The sequence below is a fragment of the Protopterus annectens genome, chromosome 14.part0 (assembly GCF_019279795.1).
Source record: "Protopterus annectens isolate FY-2018-M chromosome 14.part0, PAN1.0, whole genome shotgun sequence".
NCBI classification, from domain to species: Eukaryota; Metazoa; Chordata; order Ceratodontiformes; family Protopteridae; genus Protopterus; species Protopterus annectens.
The window spans coordinates 1,172,229,919-1,172,244,219 of NC_056748.1; positions in this window are offsets into that span (position 1 = coordinate 1,172,229,919).

A 14,301-nucleotide genomic window follows, 5' to 3' on the forward strand; every position below is an offset into this window, starting at 1 on the left:
TACATAAACAAGCAGGGAGGTACACATTCCTACCCCCTCTGCAGACTAGCCATGGCATTGTGGAACACGGCCTTGAGCTATCAAGTACAACTACAAGCTCAATTCCTGCCAGGAAAGCTGAATATTTTGGCAGACGAACTAAGAAGAAATCTCATGGACCCACACAAATGGAAACTGGAACCATGGATTTTCAACTTGTTGACACACAAATGGGGGAGCTGAGACACAGATCTTTTTGGCTCAACCCAGAACTACCAGGTGGACAAATTTTGCACAAGACCTCCTCACAAAAAAGCCTGGAAAGTGGATGCTCTGTCCTTCAGCTGGGAAAACCAATCACTCTATGCCTTTGCCTCTCTGCCTCTGCTCTCCAAAGTCATACTAAAAGTCAAATAAGACAAACCAAAAATGATTTTGATTGCTCCAGACTGGCCTCGCCAACACTGGTATCCACTCCTACACAGTCTGTCACAAATTTCTCCATGGCACCTGCCTCAGACACCTTCCTTACTGTCCCAGCAGAACAACCAAATTCTGCACCCTCAGCTCCAAACATTGAATCTTGCAGCTTGACTAATCACTTAAATTCCCCCTTAGCATCCCTCAGCAAACCTGTGTTGGATGTCATTTTAGAGGCAAGAAGACCTAGTACTAGAAAATCTTATGCTGACAAATGGAAAATATTATGTGCCTAGAATCAATCTCAAGGGATAAGCACAGCAGTGCCCAATTTACCTCAGATTTTGCAATACTTAACCAAGATGCTTCACAAGAGCCTGTCTTTTTCTTCCATAAAAATCCATGCCTCAGCCATTTCAGCTCATTACAACACAGAACCCCTTCCCTCTTCTCTCATCCTCTGCTAAAGCAGTATCTCAGAGGGGTCAAAAACTTGAGGCCACCCAGGAGAGCTCCAACCCCTGCCTGGGACCTTAACTTTGTATTGGAGAAACTCACTCTCCCTCCTTTCGAGCCAGCTGCTACTGCAGACTTAAAATTTCTTTCCTGGAAAACAGCCTTTCTTTTAGCAATCACTTCGGCTAGAAGGATTTCTGAATTACAGGCCCTTATGGCAGTGGAGCCTTTCATCATTTTTCATGCGGACAGGGTGTCACTCAGGACCAACCCATCCTTCATGCCCAAGGTGGTATCCAGTGTGGCTCTTAATCAGTCCATTCATTTGCCAACTTTCTTTCCCAATCCACAGAACAAGGGGGAGCGGATTCTGTATTCATTGGATGTACACAGACAACTTAGATTTTACTTGGACAGGACTAAATCTCGAAGAAAATCTGAACAACTGCTGGTAGCATTTGCTGCAGGGGCAGAGGGAAAGGCTATTTCAAAGCAGACCATTTCCAAATGGATAAGCCATTGTATTCATTTCTGCTATAAGCACCATGGAAAAGCTATCCCCCAGGGGATCAGATCCCATTCCACCAAGGCTGCATATGCTTCTACAGCCTTTCTCAGAGGTGTTTCTAACAGGGATATTCTAGAAGCTACTACCTGGAGTTCATTTCATACTTTCACCAAGCATTATCATTTACCGATTTTCTCTGAAGCCAGAGCTGGCTTTGCCTCTGCAGTTTTGTAGGGCATAATGCTGTATAAATCCATCCTCCCAACCATAGCTTTGCAAATCTACCCAAATGTAATGACTGCAACAGTGAAACACGAAGAACATAGTACAGTTGTGTACACTTACCATAAATGTAGATGGTCGAGTGTATTCACTGTTGCAGTCCTGGTTACCCTCCCTCCAGCCCCCTGTTTTTTCTCTTACTATGCCTCTATTTTCTTTTATTACACTTAAGAGCCTTTTTGGTGTATTTGCTTTTGTCTGGAGGTATATTTTTGTGTTTTAAATTATTTATATATATATATATATATTGCTCCCCATTTGGGGGGCACCTGACATCTGGGGCAAGAAAAACTGATGTAATGGCGTCGGCTGCATGTTTTACACCCCTGACGACCTGACGTCATGGAAGAAGGGACAGCAACTGACGCAGGACCCAAGACTTTGTTAATCAGGCCGACTGAGGGCAACCTGCCAGCAGATTACTCAAATGTAATGACTGCAACAGTGAATACACTTGAACATCTACATTTATGGTAAGTGTACACAACTGTACTTTCTTTCTGCATTCCATGGTAAGCTGTAGTACAGTTGTGAAAGCAATTATTTGCATAATAGCTGTAGAAATTCCATCTACTCTGTTTGAAATCTCAAACTAGTAAATTTGAGAAAATGCATTCCCTTAATACAAAATTCTTTTTGTGTTTAGATATCCTGATGGATGTCACATTGTTGGTGATACACATTTGACTTGAACCATGACAGATTAACCCTTGATAATAGGTACAGTTATTACACTGTATTACAAAATGACATATAATACTGATAATTCTCTTTTCTCATATTTTGTTTTCAGTTTTAAAATTGTAAAAGCTGTAATTTTAAGACAAAAGAACTCACCCATACTTCATACAATTCATTGTTAAATATTTTAGTTGAATTAATCTTTTTCTTTCGGCTGCTCCCGTTAGGGGTCGCCACAGCAGAGCAACTGTTTCCATTTCTTCCTGTCCTCTGCATCTTGCTCTGTTACACCAACCACCTGCATGTCCTCTCTCACCACATCCATAAACCTTATCTTAGGCCTTCCACTTTTCCTGTTACCTGGCAGCTTCATCCTTAGTATCTTTTCCCAATATACTCTGCATCCCTCCTCAGCACATGTCCAAACCAATGTAATCTTGCCTCTCTGGCTTTGTCTCCAAACCTTCCAACCTGGGCTGACCCTCTAATATACTTATTCCTAATCCTGTCCATACTCATCACACCCAGTGCAAATCTTAACATCTTCAACTCTGCCACGTCAAGCTCTGACTCCTGCCTTTTTGTCAATGCCACTGTCTCCAACCCATATAACATAGCTAGTCTCACTACCCTCTTGTAGACCTTCCCTTTCACTCTTACTAATACTTGTCTGTCACAAATCACTCCTGACACTCTTCTCCACCCACTCCATCCTGCCTGTACTCTCTTCTTCACCTCTCTTCTACACTCACCATTACTCTGAACTGTTGATCCCAAGTACTTAAAGTCATTCACCTTCACCACCTCTACTCCCTGCATCCTCACCATTCCTCTATCCTCCCTCTCATTCACACACATATATTCTGTCTTAGTCCTGCTGACCTTCATTCCTCTTCTCTCTAGAGCATATCTCCACCTCTCCAGGGTCGCCTCCACCTGTTCCCTACTCTCAGTACAGATCACAATGTCATCTGCAAACATCATAGTCCACGGGGACTCCTGTCTGATCTCGTCTGTCAACCTGTCCATCACCATTGCAAATAAGAAAGGGCTCAGAGCTGATCCTTGATGTAATCCCACCTTCACCTTAAATGCATCTGTCACTCCCACCACAGACCTCACTGCTGTCACACTACCCTCGTGCATATCCTGTACCACTCTTACATACTTCTCTGACACTCCCGACGTCCTCATACAATACCACAACTCCTGTCTAGGCACCCTGGCATATGCTTTCTCTAAATCCACAAAGACAATGCAACTCCTTCTGACCTTCTCTGTACTTCTCCATCAACACTCTCAGAGCAAACATCGCATCTGTAGTGCTCTTTCCTGGCATGAAACCATACTGCTGATCACTAATCATCACCTCCCTTTTAACCTAGCTTCCACTACTCTTTCCCATAACTTCATGCTGTGACTGATCAGTTTAATCCCTGTGTAGTTACTACAGCTCAGCACATCACCCTTAGTCTTAAAAATCGGTACCAAAACACTTTTTCTCCATTCCTCAGGCATCCTCTCACTTTCCAAGATTTCATTAAACAATCTAGTTAAAACCTCCACTGCCATTTCACCTAAACACCTCCATGCTTCCACAGGTATGTCATCTGGACCAACAGCCTTTCCGTTCTTAATCCTCTTCATAGCTATCTTTACTTCCTCCTTGCTAATCCACTGCACTTCATGATTCATTATCCGCAAATCATCCAACCCTCTCTCCTTCTCATTCTCTTCATTCATCAACCCCTCAAAGTACTCTTGCCATCTGGTCAACACACTCTTCTCGCTTGTGAGTACGTTCCCCTCATTATCCTTTATCACCCTTACCTGCTGCACATCTTTACTAGCTCGGTCCCTCTGTCTAGCCAATCGGTACAGGTCCTTTTCTCCCTCATCAGTGTCCAACCTTTTATACAACTCTTCATACACCTTATCCTTAGCCTTCGCCACCTCTCTCTTTGCCATGCACCTCATCTCCTTATATTCTTGTCTACTTTCTTCCCACTTCTTCTTTGCTAGCCTCTTTCTTTGTATACTCTCCTGTACTTCTTCATTCCACCACCAGGTCTCCTTGTCCTCCTTCCTCTTTCCAGATGTCACACCAAGCACTCTTTTAGCCATCTCTCTTACTAGCTCTGCTGTAGTTATCCAGCTATTTGGTAACTCTTCACTGCCACCCAGTGCCTGTCTTAACGCTTCCCTGAACATCACCTCACAATTACCCTTTTTCAGTTTACACCATTTGATGCTTGGTGCTGCCCTCACACTCATCCTCCTCTTCTTGATCACCAATGTCATCCTACAAACCACCATCCTATGCTGCCTAACTACAATTTCCCCTGCCATCACTTTACAGTCTCCAATCTCCTTCAGACTGGCCCTTCTACATAAGATATAATCAACCTGTGTGCATCTTCCTCCACTCTTGTATGTCACCCTATGCTCCTCCCTCTTGCTAAAATACGTATTCATCACAGCCATGTCCATCCATTTCGCAAAATCCACTACCATCTGACCTTCTGCATTCCTTTGCTTAACACCATACCTACCCATCACTTCCTCATCTCCTCTGTTCCCTTCACCAACATGCCCATTGAAATTTACTCCAATCACTAGTCTCTCACCCTTGGGTACAGTCATCACCACTTCATCCAACTCACTCCAAAATTTTTCTTTCTCATCCATCGCACACCCAACTTGTGGAGCATATGCACTAACAACATCCATCATTACACCATCAATTTCCAGCTTCATAAACATCACTCTATCCGACACTCTTTTCACCTCCAAAACACTCTTAGCATACCGGTTTTTCAGGATAATGCCTACGCCATTTCTCCTCCCATCCACACCATGATAAAACAATTTGAAACCGCCTCCGATACACCTAGCCTTGCTCCCCTTCCATCTGGTCTCTTGCACACACAATATACCAACCGTCCTTCAGTTCATCATATCAGCTAGCTCCCTCCCTATACCAGTCATACTTCCAACATTCAAAGTTCCGACCCTCACTATCACAGTCCTAGCCTTTACCTGCCTTCAAGCATGCCTTCCGCCTCTTCTCTTCCTTTGGCCAACAGTAGCCCAGTTTCTGCCAGCACCCTGTTGGCCAACAGTACTGGTGGCGGTCGTTGTTAAGCCGGGCCTCAACCGATCCGGTATGAATTTCTGAACAGTTTTCTGCATATATGATGTGGCACAATGTTACATCGGATGCCCTTCCTGATGCAACCCTCCCCATTTATCTGGGCTTGGGACCGGCATAAAGAAATGCACTGGCTTGTGCATCCCCAGTGGCTTGGTTTTGTAATAATGAAATAATGACTGTGAACTTTAAAGGAAAACATGATCCCTTCCTGAACCTGAAAGTGAGAAATAATGCTACCCATTAGCTTGCTGTTTCATTTCTTTCTTTGTCACATGATAATAGAATCTGTGATGTAAGTACAGTTGCTTAGTTGCAGCTGATGCCAATACTTACTAATGCTAAAAAGAACAGGAACTTCCCAAAGAAACTCGTGCACGAAAGGATGTAAATTCTTTTCTTTTATTCCACAATCCTATAGCAGTTAAGCGCTTTCAACTGGAACCCAGTCTTCTTCAGAACAGTCAACAAGCACCATAACTTCCTTTTTATACATAAACCAATCCAATCATTTTAAAAATTGCGCCAAAACACTTAAAGGTATAGTGCACATTCGGCAGCAATGACCATAAAAAATCAAAATTTATAATCTTCCTAGATATTTGAATAAACCCATATCTAGTATATACAATAATTATACTGTCAAACTGTATAAAATATTAATAAAACATTTACATATTTAAAATTTAAAATTATTTTTACACATGTATGTGAAACTATATATAGTATGTAAAAAAACTAAAAGCTCTATTTCATATTCATACTACTATCAATGTTGAAAGACTTGAGACTTTTTAATAAATCAATGCTATAATAACTCAATGATTTATACTAGGAGAGGACCAAAAAAGGTTTAATACTGATGGACTCGTTTAGTCCTGGGGGTCTAGTGGCATCTAATAAAATCTGCCATCTGCTTTCCAAGGCAGCTAGTTTCATCTTCCAGTTTCCCCCAAATATTGAATAACTAATGGTATCTATAATAGCAAACTGAAAAGTGTGCTCTTTACCATATTCATGGATATGTTTAGACAATGCATTCTTCATGTCCTTCCTCTGAATGCGGTAAAGGTGTTCATATATACGCTTTTTGAAAACTCTTTCAAAATTATTGTATATACTAGATATGGGTTTATTCAAATATCTAGGAAGATTATAAATTTTGATTTTTTATGGTCATTGCTGCCGAATGTGCACTATACCTTTAAGTGTTTTGGCGCAATTTTTAAAATGATTGGATTGGTTTATGTATAAAAAGGAAGTTATGGTGCTTGTTGACTGTTCTGAAGAAGACTGGGTTCCAGTTGAAAGCGCTTAACTGCTATAGGATTGTGGAATAAAAGAAAAGAATTTACATCCTTTCGTGCACGAGTTTCTTTGGGAAGTTCCTGTTCTTTTTAGCATTGGAGTTGTTGAACTTTCTTTTTGTTTATTGGTTGTCATGGCTGAACAGGAGACTACCTTAGAGGCTTCATTGTCTCGAGAGGAGTTTAATGGACTTCGGGCTGAAGTATCAGCCGTGCAGGGTGAAATCATAAACTGTTTGAACTCTTAAACAGTATTGCTTCAAACAAGGTACTTCCAAACAGTATTGGTTTCAATAAGGCACTTCAGGCTTCCAATGATGGATTGCAAACTATGCCTGATTTGCATTCACCCCAAAGTGACGGTTGTCCATCAAAAGAAAGCATGCTGGCATTTAGAAGGGAAGGCGCAGTCCCTGAAGAAAAGCGGAAGGTGGCTGGCGTCGACGTAGTGGGGCATGAGGCAACGAGTTTCAGGAGGAGGTTACCCACACCTGAACGTGGCTTTCCGTAGCTTTACTATCTTGGAGGATGCAGTTCATAACAACAAAGCCACAATTGATTTACGGATACTAGTGACGGTTTTGCTATATCACCTAAAGAACAGCGCGGTTTGTTTTCAAGATGATGCACTCACACCAGCCCAGGACTTCACTTTTGATTTTAGTATATCGAGGGCAAGGCGTGAGGCGGAGCGGAATGGGGCTAGACCAAAGGCGGTATACGAATAAACCTAACGGAAGCATACAGCAGAGACATCATGTTGACAAAAAAGGTACTGTTGCCTATATTATATCTAGCCCTAAACCTAAACAAACAAAAAGGATTTTTGACCAACCTGAACATAACAATAAAATAATGAATAGTGAATTGTTTACCACAAAGACAAATGAAAGAGAGCTATTTGAAAATGTGTTAAATGGACAAGGTGATATGTATGACTTTGGTAAAAAGAATTATAATAAGAAATTTAATGAGAAAAATCACATATATAGCTCTCTGAAAGAAATGATTTATGACTTTGGTAAGAAACTTACTGCATACAATAATGCAAAATAGATGTTAATTATTTAAAAAATTGTATAAATCTGAAGATGGTACCAAAAGGTTTACGATTTTTTAAATTACCATTAGGCATAATTTATAATGTGGAAGTGATGAATGAATTTAATAGTATGTTTGATGGTTTTGGAATTGCTTTCATGGAACTGTTATTAAAATATCAACAAGAGAAACGTGACCTTTAGGAGATGAGTTAGAAATCATGTATGAGACTATATGTAATGATGTAGATTATGAGACTTGGAATGATCTTTTTAAAAAACAATTTTTTCAAGCAGAGAGTAGGGCCAATATTATATTTGAGAGGAAAAGCAAGAAACTTACTAGGGACCATGAAGCATACAGTAACAACAGAGCTTACATATGGCCTAAAGTTAAAGAGTCAGAAGTAGGTTTCATGTCCACCCCCCGTTGGACTACACAAAGGGATTTTCAGAGTGCCAAGCCTCATTTTGCAAAACATCCCAACAAACAGTGGAACCAATACAAAAAATAGATCAACATACCCACACAGGAGCAAGTGTAGTTACAGTAGATAAGACTTATGAAACTGAATCTGTGACATTTATCCCTCTCATTGATCAGAATATTGTTTCAGAGGAAAATACTATTAGTAGTAGGAAGTCATCTTGAATTATCCTATGGTCACATGTTTTGAAGGTTTCAAAGTCTATAACTACACAGATGTGGAGGTAAATGCGACTTCATTGGTCATGCACAAAGGAATGAAGTTTATTCCAACTGTTAGCAACAATTTAGTTGATAATATTAAGCAGGTGAAACTTTTTTGTCGCAAACTCAATTTGGCTGTGATTTTTGATGGCTCAACGGACCAGGCAGTTGACGGAAAACATACAGTTGCGCAAAAAGAGTTCCTATGTTCCTGTATCTCATCCCAGTATAACAAATTTTGAGAAATTGGTTAGTCAAGATATTTATAGACTACACAGGGACATTAGACATAGGAACTTGTTGTACCACGGTCCACCACAAAATCTTACTCAATCTGAAAAGGAATGTCTTAACCAAGTGATGCAGAATAAAGAGGTACGCATCATGAAACCCGACAAGGGTGGTGGGTTAGTACTTTTTTATGTTGAAGCATACAAGTCTTGTATTTATGACATCTTAAATCAGGCAGACACTTACGAAAATGTCTCCTTAAATCAGATTAACATCGGACACCATCGTATAGATCTGGCCATAGAAGAATATTTAATAGATAACAGGATTACAAATGACACTTATATGTTTTGAAGAATGACCACCCCATTTTGGCAACCATTGTTGGCATACCCAAACTTCATAAATCCTTGGAGCAACCACCCTTCAGACCCATCATTTCCGGCTCCCATTCCAAGACTTACAACATAGGGAAATGGATTGATCATCAACTAAAACACATTTATGGTAATATCCCACACATCATGAAAGATTCGTGGAATTTTTTGGGGAAATTACAACATGAATATTGGAGACCAGACCTCATCTTAGTCACCATCGATGTGGTCGATCTTTTCTCCAGTATACCCAGAGAACTAGGAATCGAACATTTCTCAAACAGCCTCAGGAAACATGCAGGGGTTAGTTGGGATAAGGTTGTGTTGTTGTGTGACATGATGGGACTGGTGTTAGATCACAATTATATTGTGTTCCAAGGGGAATATTTCAAGCAAACAAAAGGTGTTGCTATGGGTGCGTCGTGTGCCCCTATCTTTGCCAACATGGTGATGTTGGAATGGGAAGAGGAAGTGTTATTTAAGAGTCATTTTTATACTCACATCTCATTCTATGCCAGATTTTTGGATGACATTTTTATTTTGTGGAAGGCCTCTATAGAGGAATTACAAGAATTTATGTCTTTCATCAATCTATCCTCTACATTTTTAAAATTTACTCATCATACTAGTACTGTGGACATTGCTTATTTGGATGTCTTGGTTGGTTTCGATCAACATACATTCACTTCTAGAATATTCCGTAAACCAACTTTTTCCAATGATTACCTACATTTCACAAGTAACCATCCTCCACACATTTTTAAGAACATCGTAAAGGGACAGTGTATCCGTGCAGCGAGGATGTCTTCGACAGAAGCTGTGATGAGAACGGAACTTGATATCATTAGGACATTATTTAGTAACCGTGGATATCCGGATCACATGCTGATGGATACAATTGAATATGTGGGCAAAGAATGGGGTAAGAAGTACCCCCCTTTGTTAGGTAAATATATAGTTAATGAAAAACATGAAGGGCTGCCATCCAGTTATTCTAGTCGAGCATGTATTTTGACTTATACTCCACATACGTGTTTTATTAAGGACATATTACGACAACATTGGAATATACTTGTTAGTTCGAATTTGGAGTGTAATGTGGGAAATTCTGCTGAGTTTGTATATAAGACAGGCATTAATTTAAAAGATTATTAGAGAAGGCCAGTTATGATAATGCCACAAAGGATACGTACAAAGGTACAACAAAATGCGGCAGATGTAAACAGTGTAAGTTTATTAATGAATCCAGATACATTAGACTTAAAAACTTCAACTCTACATGTATTAGAACTAGAACTGGAAATTGTAACACAAGTAGGGTGATATATATTGCTACATGTTGTACTTGCCCTATGTATTACATAGGCAAGACTGAAAGAGTTTTCAAAAAGCGTATATATGAACACCTTTACCGCATTCAGAGGAAGGACATGAAGAATGCATTGTCTAAACATATCCATGAATATGGTAAAGAGCACACTTTTCAGTTTGCTATTATAGATACCATTAGTTATTCAATATTTGGGGGAAACTGGAAGATGAAACTAGCTGCCTTGGAAAGCAGATGGCAGATTTTATTAGACGCCACTAGACCCCCAGGACTAAACGAGTCCATCAGTATTAAACCTTTTTTGGTCCTCTCCTAGTATAAATCATTGAGTTATTATAGCATTGATTTATTAAAAAGTCTCAAGTCTTTCAACATTGATAGTAGTATGAATATGAAATAGAGCTTTTAGTTTTTTTACATACTATATATAGTTTCACATACATGTGTAAAAATAATTTTAAATTTTAAATATGTAAATGTTTTATTAATATTTTATACAGTTTGACAGTATAATTATTGTATACACTAGATATGGGTTTATTCAAATATCTAGGAAGATTATAAATTTTGATTTTTTATGGTCATTGCTGCCGAATGTGCACTATACCTTTAAGTGTTTTGGCGCAATTTTTAAAATGATTGGATTGGTTTATGTATAAAAAGGAAGTTATGGTGCTTGTTGACTGTTCTGAAGAAGACTGGGTTCCAGTTGAAAGCGCTTAACTGCTATAGGATTGTGGAATAAAAGAAAAGAATTTACATCCTTTCGTGCACGAGTTTCTTTGGGAAGTTCCTGTTCTTTTTAGCATTGGAGTTGTTGAATACTTACTAATAATCTTTGGTCTTTTAGAGAGAGACCTGTCAAAGGAGTGCACTCTGTATTCTTCAGGAACTTTTTTCTTTGTTTAGATGAGTGATGGAGAACCTATGACATGCATGTCAAAGGTGACACACCACACCGTTTTGGGTGACACACCAGCATTCACCAACACCCAAGTTACCAAAAAAGCTGAATGGACAAACATATAAAAAAGTATGTGACCCTGCACTTAAAACTCAGCAACAAAAATGTCATTAATTGATGTTAATCAAATCAAATGCAATGTTTTCCATATTTTTTCAGTTCAATTATAAATTACTATTAAAAGTAGGGTAATTTTTTTGTGCACTTTTTAAGCCCAATTTTCAGTGCGCATTTCATTTTCTTTATTGTAAGTCGTTTATTTTTCTTTTATAATACAGAGCAGCACACATGACTGGACTGTACTTTTTTAAAAAAATGAATATGTAAAGAATTGTTTCTCTTTTGTTGGGGGGGTGACACACCAGCAGAGTCAAAATTTTTGACATGCTGAGCCCAAAAGGTTCACCATCACTGGTTTACACGTAAATAAAATAGTGGCAAAGCACCAGACAGACTTGTAGTCATTGTTTAGTGTTTTTTCAACATAGATTGACCATAGTAGTGATCCAGCTCCATGAAGGAATATGAGCAAGGCAAAATTCAAACTTTGAATTTCAGAACTCACTGTAATATCTTTAAAGCATTTTCAGAAGAGATGAAACTCCATGATATGAGTATATTTGTACTCCTACACCCATTTACTTAAGTAGACCAGTTCCATTGATTCTATACCTTGAAGTAAAGTAAATTTTCCAAGTGCATCAGTCTTGATGTTTTGATGCAGTTATATCTGTTGAAGATTAGTGATCTCACTTCTAGACTTGATTACTAGTTTTTCATATTTCTGCTTGCCACTCCAATGATGCATCTTTTTTTAAACTAAAAAAATCAGTGACCAGAGGGTGGAGAATACTGTGCATTAAATGTTGTTCCTGGCAAAAGTCAAGGTAAGACAAATTACTCTTTCAAAAATATTGAATAATACATTACCCACAGCAGTGATCAACCCCCTGCAAGGGGTTGTGTGGTGGGATGCTTGATAAGACTAGACAATAGCATGTTAGACACCGCTTTCATCTGAAAAGCAGTAAGTTTTCTGTCTGTGAGTCAGACAAAAGTTGTATATAATAGATTATGGGGAGGCCTAAAAGTAAAAAGTAAAAATCTGTGTGTGTGTGTGTGTGTGTGTGTGTGTGTGTGTGTGTGTGTGTGTGTGTGTGTGTATATAGATAGATAGATAGATAGATAGATAGATAGATAGATAGATAGATAGATAGATATAAATAAAATGTGTGTGAATGTATGTGGGAAACAATAGTTAGAACAGAATTTATTTCAATTGTTCACAGTTGCACATCAGAGGTGAAGTCAGAAAGTAGTTATTGTGTTAAAATAAGTGAACACACTGTTCATCTGAACACACATAAATGCTCATTGATGTGGCTTGTCAAACCAAGAGGAAGAGTCCACATGTTAAAAATTTCTCAGATTTCATTTATGGACAGTTTTTGACTAGTGGGATATCATTATATGGCAGCTGAAGTTATTGTTTTCTGCTATTTTATGAATGAAATGAAGATGCGGCCTATGTTTTTGCTTTTAGAATGTTGCTTTGTTATTTCACAGCATACTGCTGCATATGTTACCAGATTATTTTCACAACAAAGAATTCGTATTGTAATATGTTATAAGACCATTTTAAGGGTGAAGAAAATAATATAATTATAAGCAAAACTGCATATATTTATTTAAATAAGTGACTTTTTCTGTAACTGGAAACTTGCCATTTTACCAGAATTTCCAGTATTGACAAAGACAAAATGGCCCAACCAAGTTTTAGATAGTGGTATGTGTGTAAGTTGTTAAGGGTAGAAGGGCAGTGCTAGGTGTGCTATGTACCTGAGCAGCCATGTGTAATTCCTCAAATATTTTACTTGATGAGTGAGATATTGCTTTTTATATACAAGCATGCACAGTCGTTTAACTGTGACTGTCTGCTATGTTGCATGTCATTTGTTTTCTATTTGAATGAATATATCATTTCATTTTGGGCTGAAGAATGCAGTGAATGTCTGAACTATATGTATGTGTTATGCAGCTTTGCATCAGTAATAAAAATAATGAATATTTCTCCAGAATAATAATTGTTTTTGTCATAGGATGATTCCAACACTAAAACTGTTCTATTGTCCAAGGCTGTCACATTACACTTCATCGAGTGTAAAGTTGATGATTATCAGATTCATAGGATCATAGGAGAATACTGTGCTAGTGTCCCTAAAGGGCATTTTTAAGCCTAACCATGTATTCCAGAAATATCAGAAAGATGTTGGCCCCATAAATTATGTGGGAGTATGTAAACTAAGGCATGTGTAGTCGAGCATTAACAAGTTTCCTGTCTCTAACAGAGACATAGTTAAATACAGATATTTCAGACATGGGGGATAATGACCTTCTAGCCTGTCAGTATACCAAAACAGTAAATACACAAAAGTGCTATGTTTAAGTTTTCTGTAATAAATTTTATTTTTTAACATTATATTCGCTGGTGACATATTTTTTGGAATTGAAGATCGTTGTGCTTTCCTACTTCCTAAGTTCCACTTTTGTATGTTTATTGGTAGTTGCTGGTAGTTGGTACTGGCTTCTTGGCGAGTTAGAATAGACCAAAACAGTTATTCCCATAATAAGTGCCCATGTTGTTCTTAAAAATATATAAACTAGTGTTTGCTTTAATGGAATTTGGTAGTCTTATCCATGCATCATTTAGTCTTTCAGAGTCCCAGTTTGTACACCTGTCATTCGTATATAATTTCTACATAGGTTACCTGATGATGCTTTACTACTTTTTTATAACTCCAAACATTACAAGAGTTTATCTCTAAATGCTCTTTATACATAAATACATAAATAAAGTCTCCTTTTAAATGCCAGTGTGAGACAC